The sequence below is a fragment of the Delphinus delphis genome, chromosome 2 (genome assembly GCF_949987515.2).
Source record: "Delphinus delphis chromosome 2, mDelDel1.2, whole genome shotgun sequence".
In the NCBI taxonomy this organism is placed as follows: domain Eukaryota; kingdom Metazoa; phylum Chordata; class Mammalia; order Artiodactyla; family Delphinidae; genus Delphinus; species Delphinus delphis.
Window position 1 is genome coordinate 31140728 of NC_082684.1, and position 20683 is coordinate 31161410.

General features: G+C 36.1%; 1 protein-coding gene across 18 annotated transcripts in view; it reads right to left on the bottom strand.

Moving 5' to 3' along the window:
• The window catches only part of SIPA1L1 (signal induced proliferation associated 1 like 1), a 500730-nt gene that overhangs the window by 159589 nt on the left and 320458 nt on the right, over nucleotides 1-20683 (bottom strand). The window contains exons 8-9 of one of the 18 annotated variants that reach the window (XM_069540428.1): nucleotides 2790-2845; nucleotides 982-1089 (exon numbers count right to left, since the gene is read on the bottom strand). The exons of 15 other annotated variants lie outside the window; for them this stretch is intronic. The gene's annotated coding sequence lies outside the window, so the exon portion shown is untranslated. Of the gene's footprint in view, nucleotides 1-981; nucleotides 2755-2789; nucleotides 2846-20683 lie in introns of those variants that run through there. 2 more of the 18 variants (XM_069540427.1, XM_060004303.1) reach the window with 2 other exon arrangements.

A 20683-nucleotide genomic window follows, 5' to 3' on the forward strand; every position in this document is an offset into this window, starting at 1 on the left:
TGTCCAGCAGCAGAAGGGATTTTCCTCTGCTGAGCCCCAGGTCTCCTCACACTTCCACCAGCCCTCTCTAATCATTGTTCCTTCAGCAATTTCCCATTCCTGTGAATTTCCCATTCCTGTGAGCTATGGGCATCCACTCTTTCTCTTACAGTCCCCAACACTCCCCCCACATTCTTAGTCCCCAAAAGGCAATCATAAAGAACATCTTGATTTTTTAAAGTCTCCTGATACACCACCCACTAAGACACAAGTGTTTCAGGCCAGGGACTGCACCTTATTTAACTTTATGATCCTTAGCCTTTAATAGAGAATGTCAACTACATCTGAACAGGAAAACAAGTGGTACAAGAAACATTGAGAAGTGATTTTTACCATCTGTGAGAAGGAAAACCTGTGGTACAAAGATACTCATTACTCTGCTCTTTATTTAGCTTTTCACTTATGTTTTTTTTTTTACCAAAGTAATGCATACACTCGTTAAAGCAAATAGTACCTTCAGGCATTTAAGGAAAAAACAAAACCAAACAGTAGTGCTTTATTTCATCTTCTCCATTCCCAGGAGCAATCACTTTCAATTCATAGCACTGTTTCCTCCAGTATTTCCATGTTCCTAAATAACATGCTTATGCGCTATTTCTTGATTTATCAATCTTAGATATTCTCTGCTGAAGTTCTGTTTTGGAAGATGAGAAGTAAGCATGCTTCCAGTAAGTGTCTCCCCACCTCCCTTGCCCTATTTTATGTAACTATGCATGGATAGATGTATAAGTGTATGTCACAGTTATATCACATATATACATCAGGATTTATATTACTATGGCTGTATTTGCTCAGTTGCTTACTTTTATTTTTCCTGGAGTTAATAACTGCTTCTTTTCGATTGCTTAGTTTCTATATACGTACCCTTAATTCCTTCTAAATTCAACAAGAGAAGCAAACAAACAAACAAACAAAAACACTTTTCTCATTCTTGTTTCTCACATGGTCAAAAGTAACAGGTGCCCATTCCATTTCTCTCTCCTGGAGACTTCTCTCCATCTTCATGCTCCAATCCAGCCCTGCTGATCTCCAGGTCTACTGCACAGGCACCTCCAGAAAGACATCATCACCATCATCATCCTGACATTTCCTTCCCTCCTCTCCTGGGATGAATGCCAAGCTTCCCAGATCTCATTATCTTTCTCTTTCTTAGTTTATTCCCTCATTTTAATGGACCACTATCCTCATTCAGCAACTGCCTAAGAAAAGTACCTAAGTGTTAAAGTTTTGAGTCTTGGCACATCTAGCCTTAATCTGACTGATGGTTTGGCTGGGTATAAAATTCCAGGTAGTAAGACATTTACCACTAGAATTTTTAAGGTATTATTTCATTATCTTCTAGCTTCTACTGTTGGAATTGAAAGGTCCAATGATATTCTGATTCCTGATCTTTTATACAAGTTCTTTTCCAGTAATATTTTAGGATCATCTTTTCAGTACTGGAGTGGCCTCTGTGCGAGTCTTTTTATAGTCCTTGTACTGGACACCCAATAGGCCTTTTCAACATAAAAACATACCTCTTTCAGTTAAGTGAAATGTTATTTATTTGTTTTGATATTTCCTTTTCTTCCTTTTTTCTTTCATTTTGTAAATGTTTTATTTATTGGATACTGTACTCCCTCAATAGTTTCTTATCTCTTCTCTCACACCCCCCATTTCTTTTTCATTTAGGTACTTGGGAAAATCTTTGACCTTTATTTTCAAACCAGACTATTTAATTTTTCCTATTTATTCTTTTTTTTTTTTTTTTTTTTTTTTGCAGTACACGGGCCTCTCACTGTTGTAGCCTCTCCCGTTGCAGAGCACAGGCTCCGGACACTCAGGCTCAGCAGCCATGGCTCACAGGCCCAGCCGCTCCGTGGCATCTGGGATCCTCCCAGACCGGGGCACGAACCCGTGTCCCCTGCATTGGCAGGTGGACTCTCAACCACTGTGCCACCAGGGAAGCCCCCTATTTATTCTTGAACTCAATTTTGAAAAAAATTTGTGTCCTCTCATTGTTTCTTCCATTAAAAAAAAAAATCTGTTCTTGTTTCATGACTATGATATTTTTGTCTTATCCTTGCTATTATTAAACTAATTTGAAAGTGTTCTTTTTTTTAATACTACTTTCATTTTTAAAAAAAAATTATTTGGCTGTGCTGGGTCTTAGTTGCAGCACGCGGGATCTTTGTTGCCACATGCAGAATCTTTAGTTGTGGCATGTAGGCTCTTTAGCTGCAGCATGCAGGCTCTTAGTTGTGGCATGCAGGATCTGGTTCCCTGACCAGGGTTCGAACCTGGGCCCCCTGCACTGGGAGCGTGGAGTCTTAACCTCTGGACCACCAGGGAAGTCCTAAAAGTGTTATTTTCATATTCAATGAAAATGAATGAAATGAAATGAAAAAGTAAATTTCTCAATTTACTTTTCTTCCATTTCTTGTGTGCACTGTCCTTCTCACATGGAAGGCTTTTTCTCATATGTCTGCTATCACTGGCCATCCTTTTACATTTAGTACCTGGGTGGGGGCAGGGCCTGGTGACTACTAAGTAGACTTTCCTGAAGGGGACTGGGTGGGGACCCATTGGTTTACCTGGGGAAACTGGACATAGGGGAAAATATAATCATTACTGCCTAGCATCTGTGTAGTCCCTTCATATATCTGGGGAAATTCTTTGCCTTATACAGAACCCGCCTTCTACAATAGAAGCCTAAAAGTGCCACACTGTCAGTTAACCAGCTATTCTTACAGATAGGGCACAGACATTACCTGCTCCTCAGCCAATGAGATGTGCACATCCTGGACTCTGAACTGAAAGGCAGCATCTGGAAAGAGCAAGGATGAAGCAAATACATTTACATGGAAGCTGGTGGCATCAGCAGTAGCGACGGTGCAGTAGCTCCCTCATTTAAATGCTGGTGGTGGGACTTCCCTGGTGGCACAGTGGTTAAGACTCTGCCTGCCAATGCAGGGGACACGGGTTCAAGCCCTGGTCCGGGAAGATCCCACATGCCGTAGAGCAACTAAGCCCATGAGCCACAACTGAGCCTGCGCCATAGAGCCCGCAAGCCACAACTACTGGGCCCGCGTGCCTAGAGCCTGTGCTCCACAACAAGAGAAGCCACTGCAATGAAAAGCCCATGCACCTCAACGAAGGGTAGCCCCCGCTCGCCGCAACTAGAGAAAGCCCACACGCAACAATGAAGACCCAATGCAGCCAAAAATAAATAAAAATAAATTTATAAAAAAAAAAGTGCTGGTGGTGACAATGCAAAACTGGGCAACCCGTGCTCAGGGGCAGCACCATGCCGGCCTTCTTGAGTGATGTGAGTGCTGTCTTGGCCAGCTGGCCTCCCTTGTTCTTGCCTATTTTTCAAACCTAGTTCTACAGGCTTTCCAGTGATTCAGCAAGTCACTAAACACTATTTCCATAAATTCCTTTCCTGCTGAAATCAGACTGACAGTTTTCCCCCTATACTGGGGACCCAAAAATGCTAGTACTCAGAGGTCATTTTTAGAATACACTTCACTTTCTCTAGAGAAGAATGGTTCCATTTCCTGCCTGGCTTCCAGCATTCTGGGAACCAAACTCAGCCAAAAATGTTTCAAATAATTCGTCCCTGCTTCCAGAGCCTTTACAACTACACCGGTTGGGGAAGGGACCCGACTATGTACCTACGACCAACCTCTCAGTGCGATCTTCCCAGCTACTTGGGGCCTCCAACTCTTGGACTGTATAGGGTCAAAATTTTCTAGAATTTCTCTGTAAAGGCCTTCACATGCAGCTCTCTCCTCATCACTAAAATAGTTACAATACATCCATCTCTCTTTGCTGACCAAAACAGTGTTGATAATGCTAATCTGCTTCTATTTCTTTTCCTCATATTCGACCTTGCATATTTGCATCTTTTTCGATTCCTTTAGTAACACTGGCGTAGGGTTTGGGAGGGGAAGAAAAAAACTGCAGCATGTGTTCAATCTGGCGTGTTTAACTGGGGACTGCAATGTTATTAGTCTGAACTGAAAACTTTCAATTATGAAATATTTGAAACATGCAAAAACTTAGAGATATGTAGTACCCCTCATCTGGATTTAATAAATGCCAGTGTTCTGCCAGATTTGCTTCAGATCACAAAGAAATAAAATGTTATAAATACAGAGAAAATATCAACTTCTAACCCCATTCTTCTCTCAGCCTCTCCAGAGAAACTTCCCTCCTGAAGATGCTAGGCACCCTTCCCACAAGTATTTGTATATTTATGAAATCTAAACAGTATCATTGGGAACACATCCTTTCCCAACTTTGTTTTTTTCACACAAAACTGTCTTCTAGATTTACTCATGGTGATACAGAAAGATACAGATCCTTTACGATAACCTCTGTACGCTTTACATTCCGTGTATATACTTGGGTTTGTTGCTTGAAATCTAGGTTATTTCCAGTTCTTTGCTATTACAAAGACAGAATAGCCATTCCTTTCACACCTTCTTTGTGAACATGGGTCAGTCTCTCTAGAGGACTCTATAATGGGAAGTGCTGAAACCTTGAGTTGGAGCGTTCTTCAACATTATTGGATACTATCAAACTACACTCCAAAGCGGTTGTAACAATTTTACAATCCAACAGTCACATATAAAACATTTGCTGCCATATTTTTTACTTTAAATTATCAGGATCGCATAAAATGTTACCTTGTTGCTTCTACTGGCATTTACCTGATAATCAGTGAGAATTTTAATTCATTTATTGGTCTTATCTACTTCTGTTTTGTCCATTTTTCTACTAGGTCCCTGTTTTCTTTGTTACTGATTTGTAGGATTTCATTATATACTATGGATATTAATCTTCCATTAGACATGTGTCTGAATATTCTATAGGTTGTCTTTTACCTTTGTTTAAGGTATAATTTCTTATACACGCATTTAAAATTTTTAACATAGTCAAATTTATCTCTCCTCTCCTTTATAGTTTGGGCTTTTTGTATCTTGTTCAAAAAAAAATCCTCCCAATCTCTAATATTATACAGACGTTTTCCTATATTTTAAGAGTTTAAATGTCTCTCTTTAAAATGCATGTCTTTAATTCATTCAGAATTTATTTACAGGAATATAATTTTAATTTTTACCACACTGTCCCACCATTGCTTTTTGAATAGCCTGCTTTTTCCATACGAATTTGTAATACAGGTCAAAAACAAGTTCCCATACCAAGAAGGTCTCTTTTTATAGTCTCTCTTCTGTTTGAATGGTCTATTCTCTATCCGTATGCCAGTACAGCACCAATTCAAATATCACAGCATTATAATAAATCCTACTGACCACATTAATTCTACTTCTTCAATTAATTTTAGTATTCTGCCATGTTTCATGGCAAACTCTCTTGCCTTTGTTGCTTTATTCTATTTTTGAATTGCATCAAATTTGTAAATTAATGAGAACTTGGTCGTTGCATACCTTCTGTTATCCTTATTATGAGGTACATTTTAATATTTTCTTATTCTGACTAGGATCATTTATGTAATCACATTTTCTAATAAACTGTTGCTAGTGTACTAAAAAAATCACTGATTTTTTGGTATATTTCATATCCAGTAATCTTACTGAACCCTTATTAGCATTAATATCAGTTTAATGGTTCTTTTTAATTGTTTTAGTTAGACAATCATATTATTTGCAAAACAACTTTTTCCTTTTGTTGCCTTATCAAGTTGGCTAGTAGTTAGCATGGCTTAATTTTAAAATGTAATGTTAAGTTAAAAAAAAAGGCTACATTCTACTTTGTAAACATATTTATATACCTGCAGAAGCACAGGGACTTTGAGAAAATGAAAATAGTTGATTTTTTAGGAGGAAGGGTTTTCTTCTTTATAAATATTTGTTACATAGTAGTTTTCAAAAAAACACATACGATTTTAGAAGTACTATGCAAGAAAATACACTCTATATAATTTTTATTAAAAGTAAACTGATGGTATTTTAATTTTTATTAAAAGTAAACATGACTTTGTAACTGACAGATCAGTTAGAAAGTCATGAAAATATGCCAGAATATTTAAAGGAGGAATAAGTCTTAACCACATGTGGGAATTTATTTGGGATACGATAAAGGCCTTGCCAGCTAGCCACCCAAATGGCTCTACTCCCTGCAGTCCCCCATATTCACTAAAGCAAATGGGGAGAAGTCCACTTTGGAGTGTGTTCTTGTATTCCCTATGGCATGATTTTAGGAGGAAAAAGAGATGGATTATACTTTCAAGAGCTTTTTAAAAATGCTGTTAATTTGGACTTGGTTACAAAATGAATGAATGATGGAACCTTCAGTAAAACCATAAGGCAGGCCTACCCACCACCTTCCCAAAACCAAATTCAGTATCTCTATAATTAAGAGCACATATAGGAAATGACTTCAAAAAGTCTCCTGTAAGACTAGATCCCTGATGCCTAGTGAGTTAATAAGAAAACAGACAAAAATAACATCCTGACCCAACTGAGAAAGTTGTGTGGTACAAGTGAAACTAAAACTGAGAAATAAAATGAAAGGAAAGCTGTCAGAAAAATAAAAATGAAAGACATTAGGGTTACTGTGAAAGTGAAAGACAACAGAATAAATATGAAAATTTCCAAATAGAAACTCCAAAAGAGAAACTATCAACAAGTAGAAAAGAATCAATGTTCTCCATGAGAGGGTCCATTTCTCCACATTCCATCCAAGAACTTTTCACTTTTGCCAATTTGCTGATGTGAAATCCAAGTACTCTTTCTACAGTGAGAAATGGAGGGCATGATTCAGGGGATGAAAGGAAACAAAAAAGGTACCTTTAACTGAGGAATTAAAGCATGTTAAAGTACTGATAAAAACCTGTAAAAGTAACTAGTACTTATTTTAGAGTTAAAGTAAACAGCTACATTGAGTGGAGAAAGGGGTGAGGAAGAGGACAGAAAAACTAAGGACAAGAATTGATGACAATAAGAAAGGTGAAGAAATACTGCTGATATTTCTGTGTGGATTACATGCTAAAACAAAGCAGGCCTCTGTGTATTTTTTTAAAAACTCAAAAAATTAAATCATGTATTCATGTGAAACCAAAGAAAACTGGGTCTGCAGTATAGAGAAGAAAAATGTGCAACTACATTATAAGTTATAAAAGAAAATAGCATTAAGGAAGAAGAAGGGAAGAAAAGAATATAGATAGCAATATTTATTGAGCACTGACTATGTCAAGACACTGAAAATCACAATTACAAGAAGAAAGTGACTAGAAATGTACACGGAGTGCAGTAAGAGAATACAAGACAAATACCTAAGATTTGCTGGGGAGTTAGGGAAGGCTTCACAGAGAAAACAGTTGAGCTGAATCTGGAGGGTAAAATAGGATGGAACTGGATGCAGAGCTTAGAGAGAGTAGTTGAGTAAAAAAGGAACAAGTGCTATTGCAGAGAGAAATGAATCAAAACACACTATGGAAGCATAAAGAATAGTAACAATGGGATTAAGAATGTGGATGTAATATATAAACAGGTCACAAGAAATAGTTTTGTCCAGGGATTACACTCCAAACCTTATAAAGATACAAAAGAAAACAAATCATGATCAACACGTCAGAAAGAACTGATTATAATGCTTAAGGATTCACAGCTTTAAAACCATCACACAGGTTCTCAGATTTGAAAAGAAAAGAAAACTTAGTAATATACGTATGAAAGCAAAAGCTAATTACCTCAACTTACTGAAAGAACCTCAGTTATTAATACAACAAAAAAACAAAATCCAACATCTTACTCTAAAGATGTATAAACCAAAAGACAGAAAAAATTTTTAAGGAGATAGTAATAAAACTGTATTTTTAAAAAAACAGAGGAAGCAATATTATTGGGTATCAAGATTAAAAGAGGGCTTCCCTGGTGGCGCAGTGGTTGAGAGTCCGCCTGCCGATGCAGGGGATACAGGCTCGTGCCCCGGTCCGGGAAGATCCCACATGCTACGGAGCGGCTGGGCCCGTGAGCCATGGCCGCTGAGCCTGCGTGTCTGGAGCCTGTGCTCCGCAACAGGAGAGGCCACAACAGTGAGAGGCCGCGTACAGCAAAAAAAAAAAAAAAAAAAAAAAAAAAAAAGATTCAAAGAAAAATATCAAGCTAGATGTTATGGTAAAAGAAATATTTGTAGGTAATTCCGTGGTGGTCCAATGGTTAGGATTGCGAGCTTTCACTGCTGAGGGTGCAGGTTTCCCTGGTCAGGGAACTAAGATTCCACAAACCGTACAGCACGGCCAAAAAAAAAGAAAAGAAAAAACATTTGTAATAAAATACGACATTTTATGTCAAGTACTAACAAATGAAATCAAGGCAAAAACTGAGACATAGAAGGAGAAATCAGCTGAAAACAATCACATTTAGTTATTAATGAGACAAATTATTAAGAGTGTGTCTACAGTACACCAGGTATTATTCTTGGCACCCAGGCACTGAATAAAAGTGACAAAATTCTCTGCCTTTCTTGAAGTTACATTCTAGGGAGAAAGACTGACTATAAATAAATAAGTAAACAAACAAATAAAATTTATTTTTGACATGCTGCGAAATGCTACAAAGGATAATAAAGCAGGAAAGGGAAAAATGCTGGGAGTCTCAGTTCTAAAAAACAGTCAGGGGACACATGAATTGAGAAGTGGACATTCCTGCCTCAGCAGAAGGAAGAAAGGGAGCAAGGCAATCACAGTGTCATACAGACCCAGTGCACAAACACAGTAATGACAAAAGAAAACAAAGAATGAAATTAATGAAACCAATAAAAGTTATACTGACCTCTATACCTACCCTAAAAATGAGATCAACTTTCTAGTAAATTGTCCATGGTATGTATATAAAAACTGAGCAAACATAAAGTATTTTAAAAACCTAAAATGTATATATATATATTTATTTTTTGCGGTACGTGGGCCTCTCACTGTTGTGGCCTCTCCCGTGGCGGAGCACAGGCTCCGGAAGTGCAGGCTCAGCGGCCATGGCTCACGGGCCCAGCCGCTCCGCGGCATGTGGGATCTTTCCAGGGCACGAACCCACGTCCCCTGCATTGGCAGGTGGACTCTCAACCACTGCGCCACCAGGGAAGCCCTAAAATGTTATTTTTTTTTAATACACAGTCTATATTCTTGGATCAAAGTTTAATTTTTAGGAGCGTTCAATAAAAACAAAACAACTACGAGTATGAGCATATTGAAACACAAGAAGAAGTCATTTACAATCCTGAAAAATAGAACAGCAAACTTTCTCACCTAGTGGATTAAGCCAAAATCATACACTGAGGTAAATATGTGGCTTTTAATATAAACTATAAACTGAGAATTCAACTCAAAACATCAGAAAAGTACAGAAAAATGTTAATGAAATAAAGAAAAAAGTAAAATTTAATAAACATACTAATAGAATAAATAAATGTATCTCAAACATAATTCTTTGATAAAAACAATAAAATCTTCATATCCCCAGAAATCACACTATCTTAGAAATGAGAAAAAAAATTGGAGATTAGATATATAAACCAGAGAATATTTTTAAAAATCTGAAAATGAAAGATAAACAAGGACATAAATGATTTCCTATTAAAAACACAATAGCCTAAGTAGAATACTAGAAAAGACCGATAAAACTAAAGAAGAAATGAAAAATTATCAATAAAATACATCCCAAATATAGGAGATACAGAGATTGCTGGTAATTCTTTCCAACTTGAAGAAATTTTAATTTCTTAATTAAACTAAGAAATTACAGTGTGTTCTGCATGTATATGAAGAAACACACATAATAAACAAAACATGAAGGAAAAACCAGCAGGTTATCCAATCCAATTAAACCTAAGTTAAATAGGGTTTCAGTCTCAACACTCAAGATATTTAAGAAAACTAAACTATTGTATTTTACATATTGAGAGATTATTATTTGCCAAGCACTATAATAATAACTTTACATATGTTATCAGCAGATACAAATGAAATTTTAGGCAATACAATTAGTATTCCGCATAAATAACTTAAATGAGAACAAAAGCATAAGATCACTTAATAGATACAAGGTAGGCATTTAAAGTTCTATACAAATTTCTATAAAAATGGTTTCTATTTTTGGTACATATTTCAAACAACCAAAAAGGAAAACAACCGATTATTATTAAAGATTAGATAATGACCTAAAATGATAATGATAATGATAATGATAATGACCTAAAAAATTTCTATGACCTAAAATGAAATGACAGAAATATTAGAAAAAAATGAGACAAAGTACAATTATTTTTTCTGATATCATGGACATGATAGCTGTTATACTGACAATAGTATTCCCAGGGTCTGGTATATTATCAGACACATAGATTGAGAAAAATCAATAGTATATATATTAGGAATAAAATATATAATTACTTACATAAAGAGCTTACACAAATCAATAAACTTGTTCTTTGTGAAGTGACAACTATGGCTAACAAATGTTGTACAGTGAGAATGTATCATTTTACAATGTAAAAAATATATTTTGTTATTTAGAAAAGTAACTGGAAAAGAACAGGAAGAGCTGGCTCACAAGGGAAAGAAATACGGAAGAAAATGTTTCACCTTACTACCTTAAAAAAAGGTCACACTAATTCTCTAGTACAATGCTACTGGGATGCAATTAGCTAAATGCTTCTAAAAGCCATTAAAATGTGAGGGTTCTAAAAAAATAATCTATAACATTAAAAATTAATCCATATAAATAAAGACATAAATTTCAGCATTTTTAACAGCAGCACAAAATGGAAGTAAACCAAATGTGTAACTGGAAAATGGTTAAGTAAATTAAGACACCAATTTTTTTAAACGGCATACACTACATGGGAAACATTTTATAATGCAATGTTAAGCTTAAAAGGAAGAAAACACATATACATATAAATGATCACTATCTGTGCATTTTAAAAATGAATCACCTTCAAGGTATTTTACTCATAAATAAAACAAAATTAATCTTCTAGATGGCTACTGAGAAGAACTTCAAAAAGTACAAATTCTTCAAATTAATTCCAAAATCCAATTTTAGAGTATTATGACTAAATTCCCATTTTTCTCAACATAATATTAAGGAAGACTCTAAAACATAGCATTTGCTGTTCTAACATCTAAGTCATTCATGAAAATGATGGGCTATGACTAAATAAGAATAATTGAAATAAATTTTTGAAAAAAAAATCTGTAATTTATTCCAGGAAATCTGAGGAGCTGAGGGAACTGAGGATGCACAGGGCTTCTAAACTCATGTGGTACATACTGTACTCATTCCAGCAGGTGTGGCAGGCAGACACTATCCATTACCTACCCCATATTTCTCCCTCCCAATTCTTCCCAAACAGGAGATTCTCAATTTGTTCGGGTAGTCATGGAGCACCTTGGCAGGTACTCTTTCCCCTACCCCAGGGGAGAAATCAGGAATTCTCCACAGCAGTCATGGACTCTCATGCCCCTCGGCCTTGGCCAGTGACTGGTCTAGGGGTAACTACCTAATGTAGTTCTGACCAATGAGAAGGAAGCAGGTGTCTGCAGCATGCAACTTGCTGGGTAACTTAAGCTCTCTTGACAAAAAGCAACAGACTGGGCTAGCAAGCCCTTGGCCTACCACCTTCTGCCTCCCCCTTCTTCCTCTTGGGAGTACAGGAAGCTTGGAAGAGCAATGGTACCTTGCACTGCCAAGGCCAGGGAAGATACCAAGGAAATGAAGGGCAAAATCCAAGGTCCCTCGTGGCATTCCTAAGCAGCACATGCACCAGCCCTGGAGTGTTGACTTCTGGGGCTGCTTCTTTCCATTTGCTTAAGTCACTAGACTGGGTTTCTAATGTCTGAAGCTGATCACATTCCCAACATATACAGCAAATAAATCTGAATAGGTAAATGTGATTTTTATTCACGAATACTTGTTATTTAATTTTTACCAAAAGTAGACAATATTTTGATCAAAGACATTTAAACAAGAGGTTGTAAGTAGAATAAGGGATGAAGAAACAAATTAATAAATAGGAGATGACAAGAGGATGTTTAAGATGCATCTCTAAATTTAGTTCCTATAGAAACGAGTCCACTAAAAAATATTTTTAAATCGTACATATGAAGTATAAATTTTGGATTTTAATGAAGAAGTCTCATTCTCTCAGCTCATATTTTAATGACTATTCAAGAAAAAGTTCTCCACATCAAATCTGGCTCAGGAAAATGAAGTGAATCTTCACACAAAAAATAAATTTACATAGTTTTCCTACTTTAAATGGGAGTTGGCTACTTGTTTTTTCAACAGTTGGAAAACTTGCTTTTGGAAATTCAAAATTACTTTTACATTTGGTAGGAAAAAGTGCAGAAAACTCTTTATTCTGTTTGTAAAGATGAATCAGATTCAAAGTGTCCTAGAGATGAATCAGCAACTAAGTCCAAATCCTTTGGTTTAAAAAAAAAAAAATCTCTTTATTACTCTATGTTTACCCATCACGTAAATTAAAAGGTCACAGTATTTCACACAGATATTTCTATAAGATCATTACTGCCCTATCTGATAAAACCTTGAATCTTTTATAATGTTTTAAATGTTGGGATAAAATTTTTCATGGGGGAGTCCATTGCCATGGGGAAAAATAAACTATAAATGGTGTATATTATTTAAAAAAACGATAAAAACTTTTTTGTCTTACTATGCCTTTCTCTACAAAAAGTAAAGTTGCAGTTAAGATTGAATAGAAAATGAAATATTTATGGCTGCTGCTAGTTTGCATGCATTCAAAATGCTTCAGAAAATTCAACAGAGAGGTGACTTAGATCATCTGAATTCACAAACTAAACCTTCACAAGGAAATCCCTACATGACCTCATCCGCAGCTTTCACCAGCATCCACGACACTTCTGATTACTTGGTTAAATGAAAGCATAGGGAATGACTGGTTCACTGAGGCTCTTGACGTACCTTCTCTCAGAACAGAAATCTACCTTCAAACATGTTGGAGCTCCCCACATGTCTGGGTGGGGAGTTCTCTGCAGTCTCCTTATAATCTATTGCCCATAATGTCTCCAGAAAATTAACAGAAAAGGTAAATCTTTAAAGGTTCATCTTTAGAAAAGCAAGGCTCTCTATATGGTCATAAGAACAGTATCTAGTATAATACCTGGTACATTCTGGGCACTCAAGCAAAAGCACTACTTTTTCCTCTATTTTTCAGTCTATACCCTGATATTCGCTCAACAAATATCTATTACTCAACAAATATTTGAGGCGCTGTTCTACATGCTGAAGTTACTGCCCTAAAAATGTTTACATTTAGTGGGAGAGAAAATGAACAAATAAACATGATTTAAGAGCAACATACAGTACTCAGGCTTTGAATTCAACAAAATATTTTTTAACCTATTCCACCTGGAATGCCATCAAGAATATTAATTCTAGAAGTGGGATTTTGGTTTAAAAATCCTAAAAGACAACTTATTTACATATCACAAACCAATACTTTTAAGAATTACCTACAACAGTTTAGCAGTATTCATTTTCCAGCAAGTTGGAAGTATTTTCATTTCAACTGAATTGCATATGTTTTAAAAATTGAACTTGTACAAATTAGAAAATTAGTAGTTATCATAATAAAATAAGCTAAAAATATTATACATTCTTTTTTGGCAGTCAACTCTAGCCTAGTATTACAATCCATAATATTCCTACCATGGAAAAGTGAGGTAGCTTTCTTTATATTAGTTACAACCTGGAAAGAGTCAACTTTCATTTCTGGGCCTCTTAAACACAGTATGAACTCGAGTAGGAGTCAATCATGACTGGTTTAATTTAATTTTACTTTGCTCACTTCCATCCTTTATATTTAATGAAGTACTTTCACAAGGACCCAAGTTTAACAGAACCATAGTCATATGAGTTACACAGCCACTCCAGTACTGAGTGCCAGAGCGAAGTCAGAAGAACAAACAGCGTTAAGTAGCCCCTTTGTGCAGAGAAGTACAAAAACACAACCTGTAGTAGCCATCTTTAGCAGCAAAGTCCTCCTGGTTTGCCAACAGCAGACTTCCTTTCTTATGGAATTAATGAGTGAAAAGGACTTAGTTAAAAATTTAATAAAATGTCAGAGGAAAATATGATATATAAATGAAGTTTTTCCATGTGTAAAAGTAATGAAAGAAATTACAAAAGAAAAAGTTAATAGATTTGGTTACATGAAACTTTAAAACATCTATATATTAAAAGGCAAACCAAAAACTAGTAAGAAAACTACACTACAACATAGGTTTAATGTACTGACTATACATGATAATTATATACATAATACTCTATAAAATGCTGAATTCACAGAGTCACTGTAACTGTAAGTCAAGATAAAATATTAAGACTCCAAAAGAAAGATGGGAAAAGAAACATTAATAGGCAATTCACAAAAGAAAACAATAGATAACTAGCTAAACATTTGAAAAATGTTTCTATTCAATAAATAAATACAAATGAAAAGAGGTTTTTTTGGGAGGGGTTGTTTTTGTTTTTCATATAATGCGATCATTGGCTACTGGGAGGAGTGAAAACTAGTTTTAAAAAAAGAACTTTTAGGAATATGTATCAAGAGCCTCTATAAGGTTTACAAACTTTTACCCAGTCATTTTATTCCTGAAAATGTCTTAAGGAGATATTCCAAAAGACAAAATTTTATGTAGAAGATGTTCATCATGGCATTATTTACAATAAAAAAGAACTGTAAACTACCTCAATGCCCCCAAACTATATAAATTATGGAATGTCCAAAAATATTATATACTCACAAAAATTAGTGCTTTTAATTATGAGAGAACACAATATAATATTAAGTTTAAATTTAAAAAACTATGTGTGCAATGTGACCTCAACAACATAAAGAGGGAAAAGAGCTAATAACAATAGCACATACACAGATGGGGAGAATACCACCAGCAAGTAGTATTTTAGGGTTGGTAATGTTGATAGTGTTGGTTACCTTTCTCTTTCCACTCTACTGTAAATGCCAGGCTTTCTCCACATTCTAAGATGGGGTCTCTGCCCAATCATCACTGTGCTCCCAGCATTGTGCCTTTCACACAGTAGGTACTTAGAAATATCTGTTGACTAAATTTAAAGCCAAGGGGAAAAAAATAAATATTTTATAGAAAAATTAACAAACACATACATATATACACACACGTAAATATACATGTATGTGCGTGGATGTGTACACATATATATATACATCCAGAGTACCAATATCAAAACTTAGAGAGGGAGGGGGTAACTTTTCAGCATCTATGTTTATATTCTTAATATTGTAAAAAGCAGGGTAGGGCTTCCCTGGTGGCGCAGTGGTTGAGAGTCCGCCTGCCGATGCAGGGGACATGGGTTCGTGCCCCGGTCCGGGAAGATCCCACATGCCGCGGAGCGGCTGGGCCCGTTAGCCATGGCCGCTGAGCCTGCGCGTCCGGAGCCTGTGGTCCACAACGGGAGAGGCCACAACAGTGAGAGAGGCCTGCTTACCGCAAAAAAAAAAAAAAAAAAAAAAAGCAGGGTAATCTGGGTACAGCAGGTAAGGGGAACAAGAAAGAAAACATCCAAAAAGTTGCTTGAAAAGTTTTTATAAGAATAAAATCAGAGGATGTTATAATTTTGAACTGTTATCTTTGTTAATGAACTCTGTAGCTCTTTATACTGAAGGTCACCTGTGGAGAGTTTTACTCAAGAATGCAAAGACTGTCTCCTTATGTTATAAACTGGGGGTAACTGACAAGGAGCTAAAGAATTAATGCAACAGAAAAAGACCATCTTTTCTCATTAGCCCATATCACAAAAGCATTTGTGTTTTTAAACGTTGTTTTTAATCTTTGCAATGATTTTTAAGTCTCTGATGTTTAAATTCCATAGTTTACTTTAAGGTCATCCACTTTAAAATTCAGTACCATATTCTCATTCATGCAAAAAGAAACAGTAATATTGTTTAAAAAGAAATGACGCATGTAAACTTTCTGAAATTGTTTGAAGGTTTCAGCACAGTGCAACCACAATTGGATTGATAATTAATATCAAAAGATATTAATTTGTTTAGAACAATGCAGCATTTTAAATAGAAGAACACTCCAAACCACGCTTGCTGAACAGAAATAACATACTAATTACATGAAATTTCTAAAAATCTTTAAAAAAAAAAAGAAATAACATAGTAGTGCATATTGCTACAAACTAACAGAAGATGCTACCATTCATAAATATGAGGGTGAAAAACTTTTGTCACCAATTTGATATTAATCCTTGGTACGTGTGAAAGTACTGAATAGATTGTTCCACTGAGACAGGCCATGGCTCAAAGTCTGTAACTGGGTGAGGCTATGAATTTCAAATAAAAAACCCAACATGAAAAATATAAAGGGCAACCAGAGGAATCTTGTGCATCTCCTATGAATATTAAATGACTGGTTCAAGCAGGCTACATCTGTCAATCTCCAACATCTCCACTAAGGAGATTAGAAACTCAAATCCTTCAATTAACAGACTGATTACTTAATATTTCATTCACAATCCTGTGCTAAGTTCACATTTTAAGAAAGCTGATAAGTACACAAGCCTCTTAGATAGCCTCATCAACCAGAGGGCAGACAGCAGAAGCAAGAAGAACTACAAGCCTGCAGTCTGTGGAACAAAAACCACATTCACAGAGAGAGAGACAAGATGAAAAGGCAGAGGGCTAGGTACCAGATGAAGGAACAAGATTCAACCCCAGAAAAACAACTAAATGAAGTGGAGATAGGCAACTTTTCAGAAAAAGAATTAAGAATAATGATAGTGAAGATGATCCAGGACCTCAGAAAAAGAATGGAGGCAAAGATCGGGAAGAGGCAAGAAATGTTTAACAAAGACCTAGAAGAATTAAAGAACAAACAAACAGAGATGAACAATACAATAACTGAAATGAAAACTACACTAGAAGGAATCAACAGCAGAATAACTGAGGCAGAAGAACGGATAAGTGACCTGGAAGACAAAATGTTGGAATTCACTGCTGCGGAACAAAATAAAGAAAAAAGAATGAAAAGAAATGAAGACAACCTAAGAGACCTCTGGGACAACATTAAATGCAACAACATTCGCATTATAGGGGTCCCAGAAGGAGAAAAGAGAGAGAAAGGACCAGAGAAAGTATTTGAAGAGATTATAATCGAAAACTTCCCTAACATGGGAAAGGAAACAGCCACCCAAGTCCAGGAAGCGCAGCAAGTCCCATACAGGATAAACCCAAGGAGAAACACGCCGAGACACCTAGTAATCCAACTGGCAAAAATTAAAGACAAAGAAAAATTATTGAAAGCTGCAAGGGAAAAAAGACAAATAACATACAAGGGAACTTCCATAAGGTTAACAGCTGATTTCTCAGCAGAAACTCTACAAGCCAGAAGGGAGTGGCATGATATACTTGAAGTGATGAAAGGGAAGAACCTACAACCAAGATTACTCTACCCAGCAAGGATCTCATTCAGATTCGATGGAGAAATCAAAAGCTTTACAGACAAGCAAAAGCTAAGAGAATTCAGCACCACCAAACCAGCTCTACAACACATGCTAAAGGAACTTATCTAAGTGGGAAACACAAAAGAAGAAAAGGACCTACGAAAACAAACCCAAAACAATTAAGAAAATGGTCATAGGAACATACATATCAATAATTACCTTAAATGTGAATGGATTAAATGCTCCAACCAAAAGACACAGGCTTGCTGAATGGATACAAAGATAAGACCCATATATATGCTGTCTACAAGAGACCCACTTCAGACCTAGGGACACATACAGACTGAAAGTGAGGGGATTGAAAAAGATATTCCATGCAACTGGAAATCAAAAGAAAGCTGGAGTAGCAATACTCATATCAGATAAAATAGACTTTAAAATAAAGAATGTTACAAGAGACAAGGAAGGACACTACAAAATGATCAAGGGATCAATCCAAGAAGAAGATATAACAATTATAAATATATATGCATCCAACATAGGAGCACCTCAATACATAAGGCAACTGCTAACAGCTATAAAAGAGGAAATCGACAGTAACACAATAATAGTGGGGGACTTTAACACCTCACTTACACCAATGGTCAGATCATCCAAAATGAAAATAAATAAGGAAACAGAGGATTTAAATGACACAATAGACCAGATAGATTTAACTGATATTTATAGGACATTCAATCCAAAAACAGCAGATTACACTTTCTTCTCAAGTGTGCATGGAACACTCTCCAGGACAGATCACATCTTGGGTCACAAATCAAGCTTCAGTAAACTTAAGAAAATTGAAATCATATCAAGCACCTTTTCTGATCACAATGCTATGAGATTAGAAATGAATTACATGGAAAAAAACGGAAAAAAACACAAACACATGGAGGGCAAACAATACGTTACTAAACAACCAAGAGATCACTGAAGAAAGCAAAGAGGAAGTCAAAAAATACCTAGACACAAATGACAATGAAAACACGACAATCCAAAATCTATGGGATGCAGCAAAAGCAGTTCTAAGAGGGAAGTTTATAGCTATACAAGCCTACCTCAAGAAAAAAGAAAAATGTCATGTAAACAATCGAACCTTACACATAAAGGAACTAGAGAAAGAAGAACAAACCAAACCCAAAGTTAGCAGAAGGAAAGAAATCATAAAGATCAGAGCAGAAATAAAGGAAATAAAAACAAAGAAAACAATAGCAAATATCAATAAAACTAAAAGCTGGTTCTTTGAGAAGATAAACAAAATTGATCAACCATTAGGCAGACTCATCAAGAAAAAGAGGGAGAGGGCTCCCATCAATAAAATTAGACATGAAAAAGGAGAACTTAAAACAGACACCGCAGAAATACAAAGCATCCTAAGAGACTACTACAAGCAACTCTATGCCAGTAAAATGGACAACCTGGAAGAAATGGACAAATTCTTAGAAAGGTATGACCTTCCAAGACTGAACCAGGAAGAAACAGAAAATATGAACAGACCAGTCACAAGTAATGAAATTGAAACTGTGATTAAAAATCTTCCAACAAACAAAAGTCCAGGACCAGATGGCTTCACAGATGAATTCTATCAAACATTTAGAGAAGAGCTAACACCCATCCTTCTCAAACTCTTCGAAAAATTGCAGAGGAAGGAACACTCCCAAACTCATTCTATGAGGCCACCATCACCCTGATACCAAAACCAGACAAAGATACTACAAAAAAAGAAAATTACAGACCAATATCACTGATGAATATAGATGCAAAAATCCTTAACAAAATACTAGCAAATAAAATCCAACAACACTTTAAAAGGATCATGCACCATGATCAAGTGGGATTTATCCCAGGGATGCAAGCGTTCTTCAATATACGCAAATCAATCAATGTGATACACCATATTAACAAACTGAAGAATAAAAACCATATGATCATCTCAATAGATGCAGAAAAAGCTTTTGACAAAATTCAACACCCATTTATGATAAAAACTCTCAAGAAAGGGGGCATAGGGTTTCCCTGGTGGCGCAGTGGTTGAGAGTCCGCCTGCTGATGCAGGGGACACGGGTTTGTGCCCTGGTCCGGGAAGATCCCACATGCTGTGAAGCGGCTAGGCCCGTGAGCCATGGCCACTGAGCCTGTGCGTCTGGAGCCTGTGCTCTGCAACAGCAGAGGCCTCAACAGTGAGAGGCCCGCGTACCACAAAAAAAAAAAAAAAAAAAAAAGAAAGTGGTTATAGAGGGAACCTACCTCAACATAATAAAGGCCATATACGACAAACGCACAGCAAACATCATTCTCAATGGTGAAAAACTGAAAGCATTTCGTCTAAGATCAGGAACAAGACAATGATGTCCACTCTCACCACTATTATTCAACATAGTTTTGGAAGTCATAGCCATGGCAATCAGAGAAGAAAAAGAAATAAAACGAATACAAATTGGAAAAGAAGAAGCAAAACTGTCACTTTTTGCAGATTACATGATACTATACATAGAGAATCCTAAAGATGCCACCAGAAAACTAATAGAGCTAATCAATGAATTTGGTAAAGTTGCAGGATACAATATTAATGCACAGAAATCTCTTGCATTCCTATACACTAACGATGAAAAATCTGAAAGAGAAATTAAGGAAACACTCCCATTTACCATTGTGACAAAAAGAATCAAATACCTAGGAATACACCTACCTAGGGAGACAAAAGACCTGTATGCAGAAAACTATAAGACACTGATGAAAGAAATTAAAGATGATACCAACAGATGGAGAGATATACCATGTTCTTGGATCGGAAGAATCAATATTGTGAAAATGACTATACTACCCAAAGCAATCTACAGATTCAATGTAATCCCTATCAAATTACCAATGGCATTTTTTACAGAACTAGAACAAAAAATCTTAAAATTTGTATGGAGACACAAAAGACCCCGATAGCCAAAGCAGTCTTGAGGGAAAAAAACGGAGCTGGAGGAATCAGGCTCCCTCACTTCAGACTATAATACAAAGCTACAGTAATCAAGACATTATGGTACTGGCAGAATAAGAGAAATATAGATCAATGGAACAAGATAGAAATCCCAGCGATAAACCCATGCATCTATGTTCAACTAATCTACGAC